General features: G+C 44.4%; 1 protein-coding gene and 1 non-coding gene across 3 annotated transcripts in view; both read right to left on the bottom strand.

Annotated features, from left to right (window-relative positions):
* The window catches only part of LOC124798975 (cGMP-dependent protein kinase, isozyme 1), a 586,392-nt gene that overhangs the window by 148,227 nt on the left and 415,745 nt on the right, over window positions 1-22,420 (bottom strand). The window lies entirely within an intron of this gene.
* Window positions 2,370-2,444, bottom strand: Trnat-ugu. Its single transcript has one exon. It is a non-coding gene; the product is annotated as a tRNA-Thr (tRNA).

Genomic DNA, 22,420 nt, shown 5'->3' with positions numbered 1-22,420 from the left:
GTATCCCGTGCCACCCAACGTGCTCTAGAAGGTGTAAGTCAACTACCCTGGCCAGCAAGATCTCCGGATCTGTCCCCCATTGAGCATGTTTGGGACTGGATGAAGCGTCGTCTCACGCGGTGTGCACGTCCAGCACGAACGCTGGTCCAACTGAGGCGCCAGGTGGAAATGGCATGGCAAGCCGTTCCACAGGACTACATCCAGCATCTCTACGATCGTCTCCATGGGAGAATAGCAGCCTGAATTGCTGCGAAAGGTGGATATACACTGTACTAGTGCCGACATTGTGCATGCTCTGTTGCCTGTGTTTATGTGCCTGTGGTTCTGTCAGTGTGATCATGTGATGTATCTGACCCCAGGAATGTGTCAATAAAGTTTCCCCTTCCTGGGACAATGAATTCACGGTGTTCTTATTTCAATTTCCAGGAGTGTAATAACAAAGCTACAAAACATATTCTGATTCTACTGTAGTAGTAAAACGTTTTTTTGTCTCTGCTGTTATAATAGACTTTACGGATACGGTACCTTTTGGAAATGAGCATATCAATTGTAATGGAAAAGGAAATGCATGACAGTACGTTGTATGAGGTTGCATGAAATCAGGCGATGCCTTGAGGGTGGCATCCATACTTAGCGAGAGACGCTATTTATCTACGCATCTTCCCGTTCTCACTGTGCGCCCAGGACTGAAAAGAGCGACATGACGCGATCGACAGCCACACAAGAGACGCTGCCCAACACGTCTGTGCAAAGCCTCATCGGATAATTACTGTAGTTTCTATTTCGCACCACTTTCGGTCTTTACTTTCCGAATAGCCTTCATATGCATGCGTAGCAGGTGCGACAATAGGGGTGCAAATGCGGAAATTCACTGAGATAAGCGGCTTAGACATAGGGCTGCTTGTTATAGCCCGGCACCTGGTAACGAGCGCGTAGGAGAGTAGAAGCTGATCGGCTGCCGCGTGCTGCTGTCGTGAGCAGCTATGGAAAATGGTCGAAGTACGGTGAAGCCGCGAATAGACGATAACCTGCCGGGCGCATCACAAAACTGAGGTCGGAGGCTTGCCCTCCCTGTAAACAAAACTGGCGGTGATCCGTGGCAGATGTTCCGAGGATCAGTGGAACGTTTCGCCCGATCGGATGGATCACGTTTCTTGTTGCACCAGGTCGATTGTGGTGTCCGGACACACCATCGCACAGGCGAACGGCTATTTGAAACAAGCGCCGCACCACGGACGCATATAGGTTTAGGCACTGTTATGCGAGAGTCGGAACTTTAATAGCGGCAACTATTTATTTACATCTCGTACAAAATAGATGTGCACATCGCTGGCAACGGGTTATATACAATGCTGGTGACTACTTTGAAGGTCAGTAAAACTTTTAAACACGTATCTATTTTGTACGAGCTATAAATTAATAGTTGCCACTATTAAAGTTCGAACCCTCGTATAAGGACAATCACCTGCGCTTCCAATGGACTTCTTGTAATATTCGGATGCATCCTGACAGCTGTGAACTAAGTGGAAGTTGACGAAATGTATTCGCAAACTGCGAATACGATTAGACACCAGCCGTCCAGTTTGTTAGTGACATGAAAATTTGTGCCGACCCGAGACTCGAACCCGGATTTCCCACTTAACGCGTCGATCACCCTAAACACTTCGGCTACCCGAGCACGTCTCCAGGAGTGATCCAAACCTCCATAAGTCACAGTGTGTTTACGCCCGTTAGTACTCGCACACATTGAGTCATTCCCGCACAGGGACAGACAGCGTTATTATCATTGGTTTGGCCTCTCTTGGCATGTAATACAAGTTTGCGATGTCTGTATTTTACACTGTCTCTACAGCACTGTGCAATGTCCTTCAGACATGCTTCACTGTTCTTTAGACAAAAACGCGTGTCTCAAAGTCATTGAATAGTACTACGCGGACACTGTAAAATAAAGAAATTGCAAATTAGAATTTGAAAATTATTGTGGACCACCTGCAGAATGGTTTCCCCGAAGGCGACTGCATCTTCCATTAGGATAACTGTTCGTGTTTCGGGGTCAAAATTGTGCAACAGTGATTTGAGGTGCGTAATAGTGGCCCAGCGTTGATGTCTGGCCCACTAAATTCGCCTATTCTGAACCCGATGGAACACATCCGGGACGCTATCGGGCGCCAGGCGCCACTACCGTGCCCCAGACTTGCATGACCTGTGCGCAGAGCCACTAAGGTCTTGTCGAATCCATGCCAAGTGGAATCGCTTCTGAATTGCATTCCAGAGGTGGAACGATACGCTATTATGAAATGATAATTAAATCAAGACCCTAAGCTGCCGACAGGCGTTGATATACATCAATGGGGACAGTTGAAAATGTGTGCCCCGATCGGGACTCGAACCCAGGATCTCCTGCTTACATGGCAGACGCTCTATCCATCTGAGCCACCGGGGGCACAGAGGATAGTGCGACTGCAGGGATTAATCCCTTGCACACTCTCCGTGAGACCCACATTTCCAACTTAATGTCCACACACTACGTGCGTAGTGCCCCTGCCCACTACACTCATTACTCGCGCCAGACAATCTTACCGAGTTCCGTAAGACTTCGGGCAATGCGTGTGCATTCGCACAGAAGAAGGTCAACGGCCGTTTAGCCCCAACTATATGAAGATGGTATCTGTTCTTTCGGACATGTCCGAAGGAACAGGTACCATCTTCAAATATGGTATTAGGCTGGTGCTCGCAATGTTTTGCCTCATTAGTGTATGTTCATAAAGTTTTAGCTTTTTTTTTTTGATACCACTCCATAGCAAAAGATTCTAGTTTCTTCTATTGATTTCCAATTGTACAAGTTTAACATCAGTACCTTGCTGTGCTTGAAACATACATATTCAGGATAATCTGAGTGACATAGTGGAGTGAAACATTGAGTACGACGTGAACTCCCTCTTCACAGCGACACACGACGAATAATACGCAAAGAGGACGAGGACTGATAAGTGATGCCACCGTGTGCTGTGCTTCACAAGACATCCAGCGCTGGATCCTAACTCGCTCAAAATCTTCCTTGTACTCTTTGGTACAACCTCAATCTCAGGTAGCTGCAGACTGTTGCTGTGACTGGATGCGCAGTTATTCCGGACAAAACAGAACGGTGTGAGGGGTAGCTCGTCTTTGCGCTTGGAGCAGCGTTCTTTATTGGTGTTTCTAACAGCAGCGGAAATTTCTCCAGACGAAATTTACCGAATAATGGTAGCAGTTTACGGTAGTGGGTGAGCTGATATTAGCACTGGACAGCGCTGGATTAATCTACATAAAGCTGGCAGATCTGAAACTATGGGGATATGTGATAAACAAAGAGTTGAAAGACCTTGTTAGCAGCTGACGTGCTTCTCAAGGAAAAGAGTCGACGAACTGATTCAGGAGACTCACTCAATGGGAAATTTGAGACAGAATTTCGCGAGAGTGTGTGACTCACATTATCGCACTGCTGCACTGCCGGAAAATCTCCGCCGTATGGGTTGCAATGATAATCACATCTGACATAAAATCCCGCAGACTTACGAGACTGAAGGTGAAGATTTCCTCTAGAATATCGTTACTTCATGTTAAACTTAGGTGCGTTATAATGAACTGAAAACTAAACAATATTTTATTTAAATTTGTCGTGTTGTATGGAATTGGTTGAGGCAGCGACTGTACGATAAATTTATGAAATAATTTCCACTGGTTAAGCAAATTTTTACGAAAATTTATTAGCACGACGCTTTTCGATAGCATGCGGCCATTATCAGATGCATCACAACTATATCTACATTAATATGAAGGAAGGTTGGCTGGTTGTTTGATGGGACCGAACAGGGAGGTCATCGGTCCCACCAGATTAGGGAAGGACGGGAAGGAAGTCGGTCGTGCCCTTTCAGAGAAGACATCTCGGCATTTGTGTGAAGCGATTAAGAGAAATCACGGAAAACTTAAATCAGGATGGCCGGACGCTGGTTTGAACCGTCGTCCTCCCGAATCCAGTGTGCTTACCGCTGCACCACCTCGCTCGGTTTAATGTGCAGTGTAATGAGGATTGTAAGCGTAGGCTTACGCAGCTGTTGTCATACTCGATAAAATTCTTCAGTGTATGAGACCGCGTTGTCAGCATGTAAAATTGTCCTACATTTCGGCCGCTGTTGCGAGTGGTCTTCCTTGGGGTGTTTCGCTTACAAACACTCCGGTAACATACCCTGAAGAATTTTACAGACTGTATGAAGACTGTTTTCTGGGTCCGTCAGAGAGGTTATGTATCTAAATTTGATCTTATGTAGAACTATTCATTTATTTTATGTTGCGCATTGAGTGGGTTGTATACTTAAATCGGCTTATTAATGTCGTTAGATTTAGCGCAGATCGCTGTCTATTCTCAATGCCTGGCCCGCCGCTTTACACAGCGAGCTACCGTCTGATTTGCACCTGACAATTGATCGTCCAACACCTCGGCGCCTACTTCACTGTCCTTCAACAACTTTCCGTAGATGCTCACGACAACAGCACACAAACAGCCGACCAGTTTCGCCATTCGCGAGATGTTCGTTTGCAAGCGCCGGGCCTTGTGTCACTGGATTTCTCCATTTGCTGGTCGTGTCGTCCCTGGATTATTTCCTACTATCTCTGCTCCACATATGTTCTTCCCTTACCACGCCACTTACTCAGACGCCAGCAGGTGGCTTTCAGTCTCGTGGTGGGCAGTGGACATAGTGTTTTGGCTTATCATTATATGCACGTATGTATGTATGTATGTATGTATGTATGAAATATTGAAATACTCAGAAATACTGTAGGGTCTAGGAGCACACGCTGTACCGATGTGCACACAGTACTGATGCCACAATTTTCTAACACAGGCACAGGACTCATACTTTGTTTATCAGAGTACCTGTACTCAGCGTGTTTTGATGTGATGCGTAGTTTCCCTTATCAGCACCGTGCATTGACGTCATTTCGTCGATACAGGCTGAAAGGGATAACGACCGGATTTACTGACCTACGGTATTCCTTTGTGTGTGTGTGTGTGTGTGTGTGTGTGTGTGTGTGTTTGTGCACGTGCGTGTGAGTATTTTATTTTTTTATGGTTTTTGTTTTGGTCTTCAGTGTGAAGACTGGTTTGATGTAAATCTCCTTGCTACTCTACGCTGTGCAAGTCTCCTCATTTCCATAACTTGCACTGATCAGCCAGAAAATTATGACCATCGACGTGTTATCGATATAAACCCGCCCAGGCGATAGCAATCTCACCCGGAGAGGAATGACAACTAGTCGGACACATGCTCAGTGCACGCAGAATCAGTGAGCGTCTTGTCCGTGAGTAGAATGGGGAAGAAGAGCGATCTATCTGAGTTTGAGCGAGAGCAGACTGTGATGGCGAGGAGTCACGGAACGAGCATTTCGGAATCTGCACGATTTGTCGAGTGTTCGAAGACTGCTGTAGTGAGTGTCTTGAACACGTGTCGGAGCCAAAATGAAACCACATCCAGGCGTCGTGGGGTTGGGAAGCCACGCCCATTACAGATGTCGGACGTCGTTGGCTGAGAAGAGAGGTAAAACAGGACAAGCGATGAAATCTGGCTGAACTAAAAACTGATTTTAATGACGAGCAGAGTACAAATGTGTTTGAACACACAGTGCACCGAACACTCTTAACGATGGGCCTCCGCAGCCGACGACCCATGAAAGTATCAATATTAACACCGAGACATCGGCAACTACGACTGAAATGGACACGTGATCGTTGTCACTGGACGTTGGTGCAGTGACAGAAGATCGCATAGTCTGATGAATCCCGATACCTTCTTCTTCATGCTGATGGAATGGCGCTAATCCGTCGTCTTCCAAAGGAACAGCTCCTTGACAGCTGTACTGCGGGGCGGAGACAAGCTGGCGACGTTTCCATTACGCTCTGGAGAAGATTCACGTGCGCATCCATGAGTCCAGTGGAGCTCGTGCAAGGCACCATGACGACCAAGGAGTGCCGTACACTGGTTTAAGGCCACGTACACCCCTTCATGACCCTCATGTTTCCGACGGCAGTGGCATTTTTCAACAAGATAATGCGCCGTGTTGTTGGTACATTTGAGCCAAATTTCAAAATTAAGCGGGAATTACGGGGTTTCGAAAACGTGATGCTTCAATTCTCTTGCGCACTGTAATAAAACTGCCGACAGCAAAAATCACTTTTCTTATGTTTTAAATTTTGGAGATCCGGAGGGAAACACAGTTTGGCACAAAGACCATGCGCTACCTACTAACCCAAATTTGAAAGACTTTCTCTGTGGTTTGGTACCTGGATCAAGATCAGGGGTACGCAACAGAGTACCGATAATATAATAACACTGCAAGCCGGTTTTGTGAAGAAATGGAACTTAGGACGTTTTTGATCTCCACTCTTCCGATAATATTGATGATCACGGCTATCGCCTGATGGGGAACAGTGATCTTCAGGAATTAATGTAGAGAGAAACCGCTCCGAAATCGCGGTGACAGTGTGATTCGTGAAATAGAAAAAAATTGAAATATATCTCATTACTATCCATAACTCGAGGATAATGATTTTGACTCAGTCGTCTGTAGTGTATGCTATTTATACTGTTTCTTTAGTATAAATATGCATTTTCAGAACATAAAATCGTTATCAAGGATATTTTCATAAAAATTATGTTGTCTTTGAATGTGTTTACACGGCGTGCACTCACGTGTTCAGGACGGAGTTGTCCACAATACATCCGACCATTTATTAGAAAGTACTGCTCACTACTACTTCTGTGCCAGTGTACGGTTCCAGCGAAGAATACCCTGCTAAAAAGATTGCATTTGAGTGGAATAAGGTCCTCTTGTTCCCACATGGGCCCGGTTACGTTTCACTTATAGTTATCGGTACCTTACAGTACAGTAAAAGCAAAAATAGGGAGAGAGTTTCTCACAGTTAGAAGAGTTATTCGGAATTCGTTTCATTTTTTGATAGAAAAAGGTGAAATACTTTAATTATTCTATTCTCCTTACTTATTTCCGATGGGTCTTGAGGATTAACTGTTCCTCCAGTTCCTAAATTGAGAATTCCGTTGCACAAAGTTGTACAATGTTTAGTGATATGAGTTAAGGTTTGGTGATTGACTATTCCCTCATTAGTTAAAATTGTGTATGCCGTAGCGCCTAGAATTTTGATACCCAGGAACAGTAATAACAATATCAGTCAGCCTCCTCCACTCCTCCCCCTCCCCTCTTCAACGTAAAACCTAGTATCTTGCATATGTATGGCTATGAATGTGGAAGGTTCACCACATCTAGAACAAAGAATGTGTCCGCCCCCCCTCCCCCCACACACACATACAAAAACATGTCGGCCTGTTACAACACACTTATCAAACCAGGAGCCCTATATTCCAGCGAAACCCTCACGCTTCACATGAAAGCCGTCATGCCAAGCCTCCTGTAAGAGGAACGCAAAATTATGAGAGAGATTCTCGTTCCAAACAGAACGAAAAGGCCTCTAAAGGCTAAAATCCTGAAAAACAACAAAACAATTATTCACTCTCGCAGCAGACATTTAGAAAAGATTAAAAATTTGTGCACTCATCTAAAGAGTCAAAGCAACAAGACTTACCTAAAAAAATTTAACACTCACAGAGCAACTGAAAACTGTACCCTGCATTCAATAGTAAAAAAAGATTTAGAACCAGCAGAAAGAAATTTTTCAAAAACTGTAATATAGCGAATAATGCAAGGCTGTTTACAGACGATATTGTCTTTAAAAGGAGAATTACAACACCAAAAAACTGTATCGAAAAGCAAGGAAACGTTAACAGGATCGATGCTTTCAACAACTGAATGGCAACAAATATTTCCTCCCACATACTTCTCGAGCAAGCCAGAGAAATTGGAGCTCATGCAGAGTAAAGTTGCTAACAAGAATAATATGCAGAAGACTGGAAAAGAAAATTGTGGATATCTTTAGTGACGATCAGTTTTTATTTAGGAAAGGTAAAAGCACCAGAGAGGCAGTTGTAACGTTATGCTTTGTAACGTTAGCTAGGTCTGAGAAAGTGAGGACACCTTCATAAGAGTTATAACGCAGAAAAACTAAGATGACAAATCCTATGAAGGTGTCTTGACTTCCTCAGGTCTTGCTAACATCATCAAGCATAACGTTCGATAATGTAAACTGCAATAAGTTGTATATAGTGAGAAAACTATAGATAAATACAAGTATAGGTGTATAGGTGCTTAAGAACGAAGAAAGGACCTGTTAGTTTTGCGTAACGCGCCGCGTTAATATGCACGTCGAAGAGGTGACCCAGACGCAGTTCGAATCTACGAGGCAACCAGAGTGTGGTTTTTATGTGATTTCCCACGCTCGTGTAGGTAAATGCCTGACTGTTCCCCAAATTCTGCCTCTGAGAATACAATATACAAACAGTTAAATTATGGTAACACATTAACGGACAAGATGGTCCACTGAACTTGCTTCCCTTAGATTATCTTGACGTTTGTAGCACCAGGGAGGGCATCCGGCCGTGAAGTCAGGAAATAAAATCAGATTTAGCAAATCCCGAAAAAGCAAATCCCGTACTAGACTGGATAGAAGCTAGATGGAAGAAGACGAGAGGCAAGAAGGAGCAATAAAAATGGAGCGCCAAGAATGAAGTGCCGCAATTAAAAATGGTCTACGAGGGATGAAGTGTTTCTCCCCTGCTTTTCAGTCTGTGAATCGGAGAAGGTAGCACAGAAATAAAAGGTAGGTCCAGGAGTGGGATTAAAATTCAGGGTAAAATAACATCGACTGTAAGATTCGCTAATGACATTGCATGCGTCAGTGAATGTAAGGGAGAAGTGCAGTAGACAATGAATGGATCGAACAGTCAGGACGTAGGTTGCAGGCGCCACTCTAAGACGAAAAGGTTGGCATAGGAGAGGAATTCGTGGAGGCTCGCATCAGAGCAGTCAGAAGACTGATGACGAAATAAAAGACCCCTAGCCTTACCTTGGCCTCTACCTATGGGAATTAGAGAAAAAATTGTGTTTTGACTTCAGAAATTGTCTACATATCTCACTTACATCACATTAACCTGATATTCCTGATATCTGAACGCTTATCTGTAAGATGGATAATGTGTTGTATGTTAGAGTGTTATTTAATTCGTCATTAAAATCTGCGGAGACTAGGTTCTTAACAATGCTTATGGATTTTGTGCGACTGTGACTCATTGGTTTTGCAATTGTTGAATCCTTAAAATTGAGTTTGGCTGTCTCTATGACATGTTGAACTGAACAGAAACTGTAGTTGTGAGCTACAACTATTAAACCGAATCTTGCATCAGCCCCTGTAGCAACCTTTTGCTCTTTCACTGGTTTAAATCCGTCGCCCGACATAGATTCGACCCGTGACCTCACGGTTCCCAAGCATGCACTTTACCACTAGACAAAAAAGAAAAAAAAAAGTGTGTGAAATCTTATGGGACTTAACTGCTAAGGTCATCAGTCCCTGAGCTTACACACTACTTAACCTAAATCATCCTAAGGACAAACACACACATCCATGCCCAAGGGAGGACTCGAACCTCCGCCAGGACCAGCCGCACAGTCCATGACTGCAGCGCCTGGGACCGCTCGTCTAATCCCGCGCGGCCTACCACTAGACCACTAGCCTAACATGTATACAGCATGATTCTTGCTGTCGTTTAAAAACCCTCGAAACGACGTAGATAACGCTGAGACAAGTAATTCAATATGAGACACGTGGGGCCGCAAATGTCAGAAAATACCGGAAAAGTGGATGAGATATGCTGAACATGTGACGTCAGCAGATGGTATACCTCACTGCACAGTGGCGGTTGAGTGTGTCGCACCTGATATTCCCAAACACGTCAACTGTTCACGTCGGTGTGGCTCTGGGCCTGCGTTCGTGACTATAGCTCGTGTGGCTCAGAGTTCGACTCTTGTGTGTGGCAGGCAGTATCTTTTTGCTTCGGGTTAAACTGTTATGTGTTAAATTTGGATAATATTTATTATTTTATTTACCGGTATCGCAGTCTCCATTGATTAATTGCAAAGTGAAGTACCACAAAGAATTAACGTATTGCGTCTCAAGTAAATGCGTCGTTACCAGTAAGTAACATGTCTTTTCTTTACTAAATAAAGTCTGTAGACAGAAAGAGAAGGGCTTAATGGAAGAACCACAAAACAAAAACAGATTTTGCTTGGTTGCAACGACGACCGTAATTTTGTACCTTCTACATTTAGAACAGATCGCATTTACAAAAGATGTTTGAAAAAAAATTCAGCCTACGAGAGTGATGCGGAACACAGCCCCCTTCAGTGGGCGAGGATAGGGTCGGCAAGGCCAATTGCTGCTCGCGGTGACATCACATGTTCAACACTTGTCATCCACTTTTCGGAAATTTCCAGACATTTGCCACGTCATGTACCCTATATTAAATTATTTGTCTATGCGTCATCTACGTCGCTTCGGTTTTTACAAGAAGCACCGTGTATAGATACACTGAAGAGTCAAAGAAACTGGTTCAGCTGCCTAATATCGTGTAAGGTCCCCGTGAGCACGCAGAAGTGTCGCAACACGACGTGGCACGGGCTCTACTGAGGTCTGAAGTAGTGCTGAACTAACACCACGGCTCCTGCAGGGCTGTCCATAAATCTCTCCTGAACAGCACGTTGCAAGGCATCCCAAATATGCTAGATAATGTTCATGTCTGGGGAGTCTGATGGCTATCGGAAGTGTTTAAACTCAGAAGAGTGTTCCTAGGGCCATTTTGTAGCAATTCTGGACATGTGGGGTTCGCATTGTCCTGCGTGAATTGCTCAAGTCCGTCGCAATGCACAATGGACATGAATGGATGCAGATGATCAGACAGGAAGCTTACGTACGTGTCGCCTGTCAGAGTCGTATCTAGACGTATCAGGGGTCCCATATCACTCCAACTGCACACGCTCCACACCATTACAAAGTCTCCACCAACTTGAACAGTCCCCTACTAACATGCAGGATCTATGGATTCATGAGGTTGTCTCCATACCACTACACGTCCATCAAATGCTTCAAATGGCTCTGAGCACTATGGGACTTAACATCTATGGTCATCAGTCCCCTAGAACTTAGAACTACTTAAACCTAACTAACCTAAGGACATCACACAACACCCAGCCATCACGAGGCAGAGAAAATCCCTGACCCCGGCGGGAATCGAACCCGGAAACCCGGGCGTGGGAAGCGAGAACGCTACCGCACGACCACTAGATGCGGGCTACACGTCCATCCGCTCGATATAATTTGAAACAAGACTCGCCCGACCAGGCAATATGTTTCCAGTCAGCAACAGTCCAATGTATGTGTTGACGGGCACAGGAGAGGCGTAAAGTTTTGTGTCGCGCAGCCATCAAGGATACATGAGTGGGCCATCGCCTCCGAAAGCCCATATCGATGACGTTTCGTCGAATGGTACGCACGCACTGAAATCTGGAGCGATTAGCGCAAGCGTTGCACTTCTGTCACGTTGAACGATTCTCTTCAATCGTCTTTGGTCCCGTTCTTGCAGGATCTTTTTCCGGTCGCAGCTATATCGGAGATTTGATATTTTACCGGATTCCCGATGTTCTCGGTACATTCGTGAAATGGTTGTTTGGGGAAATCCCCACTTCATTGCTACCTCGGAGATGCTGTGTCCTATCGCTGATGCACCGACTATAATATCAAGTTCAAACTCGCTTAAATTTTGATAACCTGGCATTGTAGCAGCAGTAACCGATCTATCAACTGCGCCAGACATTTTTTGTCGTATACAGGTGTTGCTCACCACAGTGCCGTATTCTGCCTGCATTTGAATACCCATACCTATACCAGTTTCTTTGGCGCTTCAGTGTAGTTCATTTGTAGGTCTCGATGACTGACTTTGCTCATATCAAAGTACGTGACATTAACTGCATCGATTTAGAACCTTCAATTATTTGCTCCGCCAAGGGACCGCAGATATTAGTATTTGACATAAATTTCGACTTGATACCACTACCCGTTCGTGCGAAAAAGGGTCTTAAGAGACGGACGGAGAGACAGGCACACAGAGGACAGTGAAGTGATCCTAGAACGGTTCCGTTTTTACCGACTAAGGTACGGAATCATAAAAAAATAAGAAGAAAAACCGAACCTTACCGACAGTTGTTTCCCACACTCCCAACTGCGAATGGAACAAGAACGGGGTGAACGGGAGTGCTGCCAAAAGTACCCTCAGCCACACACCGTAAGGCGAGGTACTGTGCGTAGCACAGAGGTGGACGCAGAAATGCACCGGCGGCGTACCTGTGGTGGGTGAGGGACGGCGGTGAAGGTGCCGTGCGGCGCCGCCCTAGAGCATCGGCGGCGGCGGCCCTGCGCCAGGCGGAAGCGGCCGCGCGCCCTGGGCAGGGCGAGCGCCAGCAGCAGCGGCCCGCACGCCGCCATCGCACTCCGCCGTCTCAGCCGCCGCCTCCCCCTCGTATATATATCTTATCGCAGCCCCGGTAATCGGCCAGCTGCGGTCCCGGACGTGCTACGAACGCCCTCGGCGCACTCGAGCGACGCGGAAGCGAACGCGGGGTCCGTACGTTTTTTTTTTCTTACCACAGACGACAAAATTGGCATCGCATTCGTGATGTTTGCCGGATATTCCGTCCGTTATCGCCGCGAAGCGAAGGCTCTAATTACGGCTCCGGAATTAACGGTGAGCTTGGACCCACACGATAATCGTACACGGTGTTTTAGATACGTTGTTTTTCTCCGTGGCTTACAAAATACACTGCGTGACACAATTTAAGGATTACTTTCAAGAAACCACCTAATTGACTCCCATTGCGACACATAAAGTTGAAGCTTGGTCCGAAGGTGTCTGCAAACTTCCTCTCTAACCTCTGTACGTCCATCTTAACATAGATGGTTGCGGGACCTCGGTTGTTCAGTATAAAACGTCGGGAAAAAACGCTTTCTGCCGCGTTAACTTCCAAATTATTTTTGTGGGAAAATATTTTCGGCGATATAGTATGGAGATTACCAACTCTGGTCCAGTCAAAATAGGGCCCAGCTTTTCATATGTGGTATCCGTAGATTTTTGACAAAGCGGTCTCTTCGATTATCACTTGCCGACTCAGGCGATGATCAAAGTGATCGCTTCGTTAAAAATCTACGGATACCATTCACGGAATGCTGCCCCCTATTTTGACTGGACTACATGTGGGAATCTCCCTACACGGCCGTTAGGGGGCCTGAAGGTGGCATAATGTATCGTCGAAACTGGTTGCCCAATGAAATAAGAATTTGGAAATTTGCACGGCTGAAAGATGTTTTCCTCGACATTCCTCTGTACTGGTCGAAAAGCGCCCAGCGACATCGCCCTCGGGTTCGGCAACGCTTCAAACAGCAAGGTGTCGACACGTGCAAAAATAAGGCTACAGTTCGGAAGTTAACGTCAGCTGTATGCTAGGTTAAAGTTAGTATCAGCTGTAAGATGGGTTAATAATGTCACACTGGGACCAAATTTCACCACAGGTCTAGCTAACACCCCCGTGGACACGTCATTTGATGAGAAGGTCCTCTCAGCCCCTCTTACCCGTGTTCACCCCTTCTTTTCACATCTCTTCAGTGGAGGACTTTATGTCTGGTTCAAAGGTTTGTGAAATCTTATGGGACTTAACTGCTAAGGTCACCAGTCCCTAAGCTTACACACTACTTAACCTAAATTATCCTAAAGACAAACACACACACCCATGCCCGAGGGAGGACTCGAGCCTCCGCCGGGACCAGCCGCACAGTCCATGACTGCAGTGCCTGAGACCGCTCGGCTATTCCCGCGCCCCTCCATGGCTGGCCGAGGAAAACATTTCAGACACACCACCGTTCAGAATCAACACGAACAGGCGACAGGGGGTGCAATAAAGGGCGTCAATGAAACCACCCCTTTCTCTCTGGGCGTCGATTCACACTCATTACACGGTCTAAAACGACAGTTTTCAGTGCGGTGAGCAACGGTCGACAGTGCTCATCCCCCCCCCCCCCTCCCCCGGACAATTCACCCTTCTCTAAGGATATCGTGTGGCTGCAATCCCATTGAACGTGATCCGACCCCTTTTGTGTGTAGAGCTATAGCAATTTTTGCTCTGATATACAACGTGGGACGGTTCAAAACCATTCGATAAAATCCGTATGCCATTTGAAGCACCAAAGGGTAGTTATGCAGTTTCAATCCTCCTGTTACTCACCCTCCTGTGGCGAGATCATGCGGAAGCGCAACATTAACATGCGCGTGAATCAAATGGCAAACGGACCCTGCAAGACCCTTCCTCCAACCCCCGCTCCTAGCGAGGTTAGGCAACCACTTTGACGTCCTTTGGGTGAGGTCTAACCACCTTTAGGCGCTGGAGCAGAAGCCAGGCTCAAATGGTGTCAGCGTTTCTGACAGGTACATTTGTAAATTGAGGAACATAACTGGGTGGGTGGTAGGCGCCCTTTGCCGTTTTATTCACGCACACGTTAATATTGCTCTCCCGCGTGATCACGCCAGAGGAGGTCGGGAAACAGATCTGAAAAAGCATAAGTACCTTACGGATCACGATCAGATTTCCTTGAATGGTTCTGAACGGTGCCTAGAGGAGAGCCATAATTGCGGTCACACGCCTTCCAAAGGCGTGCGATCACTCTCTGTGGCGAAGCAGCCCCATAATGTCCTTATGGCGATGCAGCCCCATAATGTCCTTAGAGAAGGGTGTCAGCAGTGTCCAATATTGTCAAAGAACTTCTTCCTGCTGCTCATCGCACTGTCAACTATCGTTTTCGACCACGAAATGAGTGTGAATTAACTCACCAACGAAAGGATTGGTTTCATTGGCGCCCTGCATGGCGCCCCTTGTGACTTTTTCGTTTCGATTCTAAGCGGAGGTGTGTCCCAAAATGTTTTCCTCGGCCACCCCTAACAGTACCGCGTGATACCTACAGCGGGTGTTGCCGTTCTGACTTCCATCGCACAGACTCAAAAGAAGGGATGAAATGTGGGTAAGAAAGTAAAAGAGGCTGTGATGATGTTCCCATCGCGTGACTTGGCGACGATTGCATTGGGAAGTATTGTGGCGAAAACGGATGCCAATGTGACATCATTAACTAATCTTACTGCTTACATGAACTTCTGAACTGTGGCCTTTTTTTCGCGTATGTCGACATCTTGTTGTCTGAAGCGCCGGGAGCTCGAAGATAACGTCCCACGGCCGCCACTCTTTTGTTATAGGCAACTATGTGCCAATTTTCTAACTTCGGCGTCGCTGCGTGAGGTAACGAAGGAGTTTCAAAAACGTCATCCTTTAATTCTGTTGCTCAGTGTAGTAAGTGAAAAGAATGGTAAACGTTATAAACGTAACTCTTTTCGGCTTTTTTAACATACTTTTCCTCATTTCCAGACAGTTACAGCAACGAGCTATAATTTTTTAGTATGGTACTATTTTTTCTTTAACACTGGCGATGTAGACAATTAAAGGGTCACTTTTGTGAAACCAGGTAATTCTCTACCATATCGACGGAGAAGTTTGAAATGTGGCTCAAAGGTGTCTACAACCCTTTAGCGGCGCAAAAGTTGGGCGCCCTACAACGTCGCCCTCGAGCTCGGCGGCGCTTCAAACAGCATAACCGCCGGTTCGACAACACCCACAGTGCCACCCGTGTACTTTAGTTGGGCACTTTAGAAATGTTCCTATACGCAGTCAGCGATTCACTGTTTCCTAAGTGGCGGCGTGACACACATTCCTTGAGACAAATCTTAGATTTCGCATGCAAGCAGCAAACGCTAGTTCATCGACGTAGCGTCACCCAGCTGAGCGGTGTTGAAATGTTTGCCTGTCACACCGACGCCTGGACATCAGTGAGTGGCTGCCTCTGTACAGGGACATTTTTCAAGTGCCCAACAAAAATGTGCCGGTAGCATGGAAGGTGTTGCTGAACTGAGGGTCTTAGTGGAACCCTTTGCTATTTTATTCACGCACGTGTCAATGTCGCACCGCCATCACTCTCACCCTGCGATCACGCCATTGGAAAACGCGAAACAGGGTGACTGAAAAGGCTCAACACTCTTTGTAGCTTCCGATCTGGTTCAAATTTCGTCCAATGATTTTGAATGGTCCCCAGTGGTTCCATCCTGCATACAAGAGCAAAAATTGCTGTCGCACTACACTCCAAAGGGGTCAGCTGAGTTTTTCATTGGGGCTGCATCCCCACGAGGTCCTTATTGAAGAATTGAATCGTCCACGGGGGAGGGGGCGGGAGTGTCAGGAGTGTCAAACGTTTTCAAGAGCGTCGTTCCGTTGCTCATCTCAGTGTTAACGGTATATTTCGACCGCTAAATGTGTGAAAATCGGCGCACTAACGGAAGGAGTAGTTTCATTGAAGCTCTTTATGACACTCTGATGATTTTCGTGTCGCTTCTTAGCGGCGGTCTGTCTGAACTGCTTTCCTGAGCCATTCACAAGAAAAGAGCATCATTTCAACGGTGGGCGTCTTGGTTCGGGCCTCCATCGCAGAAGTGTCAAGAGAAGTATTTACCATCAAAAACAGTCTTGATCACAATTTATTTATTACGGTAATAAATAAATTGTGATCAAGACTGTTTCTGATAGTAAATATTTGTAACACAGTGATCACTGTTCACTCCCACAATGTATTCAAATGTAACGTCAAGAGAAGGGCTGAAATGTGGGTAAGAGGGGGTGGTACGATCTTCCCATCGTTTGGTACCTGCACGGTAGTGTCGGCTAGAATTGCAGTGAACTTTGGTGCCAGCTGACATCATTAACCCACTTAACATCTCAAATGAAATTCTGAGCTATGGTCTTTTTTTCACCTGTGTCGACACCTGCTGTTTGCAGCGTCGCCTAGCCTGAAGGTGATGTAACAGGCCGCCACACTTGTGCACCATTAGAGAGGTAGGTTGTAGGCGCTTTTGAACCAAATTTCATACGTATATGTCGCAATGGAAGATAATTAAGGGGATTCGAGCAAGTCGTCCTTTACTTGCATTGCGTAGCGTGTTTAAACCAACCCCGTACTTAAATCAACTTTCTATCAATTTCAGTTGGGGATCGAGACACGTTCAATGTCATAGAGGTGGATGCAATGTGCCGAACATGATGGGATGTGTTGCGATGGATGTTCCGGTGGCAGAACGTTCATTTAAGTGGGTTGCCCAGAGGAGGGCTAATTTTCCTGAAAGCAAAACCCAAAAATGTTCAAATGTGTGTGAAATCTTATGGGAGTAAACTGCTAAGGTCATCAGTCCCTAAGCTTACACGCTACTTAACCTAAATGATCCTAAGGACAAACACACACACCCATGCCCGAAGGAGGACTCGTACCTCCGCCTGGACCAATGCAAAACTCACTGTGTCTTCTAAACGAGCTGGAGGTGACACGTAAAGTAAGAATGGTGGTTATCGTTGAAACAACCGGTTATCTGTTGTATCATTTTTTTTCATCACCAGTTTAATATGAGTGTGAAGCCACTCAAAATAACAGATTTTCGGTTTTTTATTCCTGTTTTTTCCTGTAATAAACGCAGAAATCGAACAAAGACTGAGAAATTTTGACTCCTTCAGTTTCAAGATACATAGAATAAAAAAATTAAATTAAATGGTCAAATAAAAGAAAAGTTAGTTCGCCCAGTGTTCGCCGCTTTTCCCCAAACGTGATACGAGGTTGAATACTACAAAAAAAAAAAAAAAAACACTATTCTCCTATTACTCCTAATTTTTTGAAACTCTGCTCAAAATTCATGATGTAGACGGGGATCGTGCCACTATTTGGACATTAAGAATGGTCAGCGCTAAAAGGTGAAAACTATGGCTAAGGAACTATTTTTCACTTTAATTTGACCATTTCAAAAGCTACATACAGGCAAAGGCATATTATACAGGCACAGGCAACAGATCAGCAACTTCCTGTTTTTATTGTAAACTATGAATGGATTGTTAAGTTTTAAGATTTCTCCTTATATGACGTCCCGACCTTAATTTTTTGAAGAAAATGGTGCATTTTGTGTCGTTGGTACCACACTTCGTAAAATACTTCCAGACTAGGGATGGTGCCTTTCCGTAATATAACTGGCACTCGATGACAACAGCGAGAAACTACCGTATAGAGCAGGTGAGTGAGTCCTGCCCCCTGTATGTACATGCGTACCGTCCAGTAGGCTACCCTACATGCTGACAGGTACAATACTATCTCAGCAACGCTGTACCAATTATAATGTCATCTGTTTATTGCTAAGTTTTGTCACCATTGACATTAAAATATCACGATCGCTTTTCGCATTTTCTATAATTATGCAATATTTCAAAGCAATGGAAATTTTACTGATAAAATTCACTCCTCTTTTAAAGAGCAAAAAATTATAGAATTTCTGCTACGGGTAATTGATATTTCGATTTTTTGCCCGTTATTAGTTAAAAATAACTGAGAATAAACAAATGACGAAAAACAGCGGTTATTCGGAATTAAAATACCAGTATTGTTTTTAATCGGTCGGTTTTTCCCATCCCTAATCTAGAGTTGACGATGTCATGGAGCAACAAACTTTCTCGATGCGCTGTTTGAGGTGATTGGAGTTTAGGATTCGGTGACGTAAACGCGATATTGATATCCCCACAAAGAGAAAGCTACTGGTGTTAAGTCAGGTGACAGTGTGGGCCACTCCTGACGACCACCGCGTCCTGACCATCTACCAGCAAGTCCCTTGTTCTGTTCATGCACATCACGCGCAAAATGGGTTGGGTGACCTTCGTGCTGCAACCACATTCGGTCTTTTATGTATGAACAGACATTTTCAAGAAGAGCATCTAAATTGTCAGCTACAAAATTTTGATGCATCTCACCTATTGGAATAGATGCGAAGTAGCGTGGATGGGTGATTTCATCCCAACATATTCCACACCACATGTCAATGGACCGCCTTCTTTGACGATCGACATGACTTACTCATCCAGGATTTTCTGTGCTCCAGTAATGCGTATTATGAGTTGTACCACAACTTCTGAACGTGGTGTCATCAGAGAACATAACATTTTAGAGTGAAATTAATCACGGCCAGTTCTTCGGTCGTAATCGTTCCCATGCAGCTCTTGTGTCAATAATAGGTGGTATGGGTGAAGCTTGTGATCATGCACTACTCGCCACACAAATGTTGGGCTGATACCAGGACCGCAGCAACATCCAGCGGCGTATTTTAGTTAAAACAAACATTTCCATATCCTCACTTCTTGCTGATCTACTTATATTACCATCGCACCTCCTCAAACTACTTGTTTCTCGAAATCGTTAAGCACGTAAGAATGCGTTAGTTAGCGGAGCCCTTCGATCAGGACGTCTCACGGTATAAGCCGTGGCTGCTTGGTTCGCATCGTGTCGGCTTTCGCCGAGCATCAACATGTCATCGTACTCGTTGGGTGTGTGTGCTATGTTTATTCCACGTCAGTATCCGAAGCTGACTGAACGTCGTTTGTTTGTGCACCCTTGCCTGCCTTGTATGTGACAGTGTAAGAACACATTCTATAATCTAATCGAACATGATTTCAAACAGTGCATCGAGAAAGCTTGTCTTGCATTCAGGAAAACAGGCCCTCGTTTCAGCACCTCACTTAAATAAATATACCGCCACCAGAACATCCATCTGAACAGCCAGTTGTGTACAGCATATTGCACCCACCCCTAAAACTTTTAACGTTTCGAACCTAACTAACTAACAATGTTAAGAATATTCAGACCAGTTGTAACCGCGTTATTATTGCCACAACATGTTTAGGGACATCATTATCCCATCATCAAGTGCTAAAAACAAGAAAACCAGATGAAACAATCCTCCTATACAGACAGACATAAAAGTATTACAGACGTTTTGAGCTATAACTTACATTAAAACTATTTTTATGCTATTAGGCCTCGTCACAGCTTAAAAATAAACTGCACGCGTGCGCTGTCAACTCAAACCATAAAACATAAAGTACTTTCAACTCAAACCATAACACACAAAATATCACAGACCGGTGCATCCACCGTTCCCGAGCATTTTTGAGAAATGCGGTGCGCAGGGCTAATTCCATACTTGTAAGTGCGGAAAATAAGAATGAGGAAATGAAAACTATTAGATGAATAGCGGTAGAAACTGGTTTTGGCGCGGGTTTGATAGATAGGTTGGATGTAGCAGCTAGGCATGGTAACCTGCAAAATGATAAAACATCAGATAAATATAGTCATGCTGTATTGGAAGGCCATCTCACATAAATTAGTGAGGTGGTTTAACAAGAAAGGGGACAGAATTGCTTTGAAGACGGACAACAAATAAGGACAGAGGCTGAGGCATAAGACCGACACAGATGACGACTGGGTGAGTAAATCATGAGTGTATCAAGTAAAATGTCAGGACTATGAGGCGAGATATGTGGTGCAGACGGGACGGAATTTTAAAATTAAAGTGCATAATAATAGAGAGAAGGCTCTTCAGTTGTAGCAGCATTTGTTGGGGAATATAATGGAAAGCAAGAGGGTGTTGCACGTTGAAGAAAAAGTATGGCTGTTATCTAATTTACAGGAGGTAGAGATTTATTGTGCCTTGAAAAAGGAGCGCTTCGGCGTTTTAAACGAGAGGAAAGAAGTGGCTAAAGGGTATTTCTAGGCACACTCCTTAAGAAGCAGCCACCAATACATTTTACTTACTGAAATAGAATTTACGCATGCTATTTCCGTTCAAATTGCAGCGTAGAGGTAGTTTTAAGTTAGTAAGGACCAGACAATCATTTCTCAAAGATTTTATGATAGACAGTAGTGTCGTGCTTAGCATTAGGCTTTAAATAAGTATCATTGTTGGCAGATAATGGCAGCGGCTTTCAGTTTGCAACTGTACCTCGGGAACAGTGGATGCACCGGTCTGCGACGATTGTGTTTTGAGTTGAAAATACACTTGTCCATATTTTTTTTTTTTTTAAATTGTGATGAGGCCTATTGACATAAATATCTTTAAAGGTAGATTCTAACTCAGGACGTCTGTAATCCTTATATGTCTGTCGGTATGGGAGGAATGTTTTATCTGGTTTCCTTGCATACAGCATTTGAAAATGGGATAATGTTGTCCCGAAACATGTTGTGGCAATATTCCTGTAGTTTGTCGAAAACTGACAGTCCGTGGCTGTGTAAAAAATATAGATTGATTCTTTCAGAGAAGATAACAGCAACCCCCAACTTTCACAATGGCACTTATTTATTTATTTAAATAGTGCCATTACCGGTTTCGAACCGACAGGTTCATCTTCAGATGCCAAGTTCACGTTAAGATACATTTTACATTAGCTTTCACTTGGCTAGTGGTGCCCTACAACCAAAACAAGATGTGAGACAATGTCTTTCTAACTGTAATTGTGCGTCACAACTATTTTAAATGATGTAAACAAATTATTGAAGTGAAGATGTTTTGGTTACGTCCGTTGAAAAATCAGCGCCATTAGGTTCCAGTGCTGACTGCTTGTGATCATGCAGCAGCGAAGACCGTATGATACACTTTCACAAATATATGTGTAGACATAATCTAAAGCACCACTCACAGACCAAGAAGTTACAGCACATGGAAGTAAGTATACAAAGGTGGCGATATCCCAAACATAACAATGTCAAAGACTTCCATTCTTAGAGATATTTCGATGTATATACATATATGTGACAGTAGAAATTACAAATTACTAAAGTTCCATTCCTTATTATTTATATTAAAAGAGAAGTGATTAAAATTAAAATAGCCGGCCGAAGTGACCGTGCGGTTAAAAAGGCGCTGCAGTCTGGAACCGCAAGACCGCTACGGTCGCAGGTTCGAATCCGGCCTCGGGCATGGATGTTTGTGATGTCCTTAGGTTAGTTAGGTTTAACTAGTTCTAAGTTCTAGGGGACTAATGACCTCAGCAGTTGAGTACCATAGTGCTCAGAGCCATTTGAACCACTTGAAAATTAAAATAAACAAATAAGGCAGCCAGTTTGTTATAAAGTGTTAGTCCACTGATATTATGTAAATATTATGGTATACATTGGAACCAAAGTAATGTCTTATTTGTTTATCTTAATTTTAATAGCTTCTCTTTTAATATACATAGTAAGTAATGGAACATTAGTGATTTGTAAAGTCCTACTGCCATATATATTTATATATCGAAATATCTGTGAGAGTGGAAGCCTTGGCATTGTTATGGTTGTGATATCGTCATCATTGCATACATACTTCTATGTGGTGAAACTTCCTGGTGTGTGAGTGGTGCTTTAGATTATGTGTATACACACACTTACAAAAAGTGCATAATACGGTCTTCACTGCTGAGTGATTACAAGCAGTCAACACTG

The sequence above is a fragment of the Schistocerca piceifrons genome, chromosome 1 (genome assembly GCF_021461385.2).
Source record: "Schistocerca piceifrons isolate TAMUIC-IGC-003096 chromosome 1, iqSchPice1.1, whole genome shotgun sequence".
Taxonomy (NCBI): domain Eukaryota; kingdom Metazoa; phylum Arthropoda; class Insecta; order Orthoptera; family Acrididae; genus Schistocerca; species Schistocerca piceifrons.
Note: the sequence above shows the minus strand (reverse complement) of the source record. Positions and strands in the feature narration are given on the sequence as shown.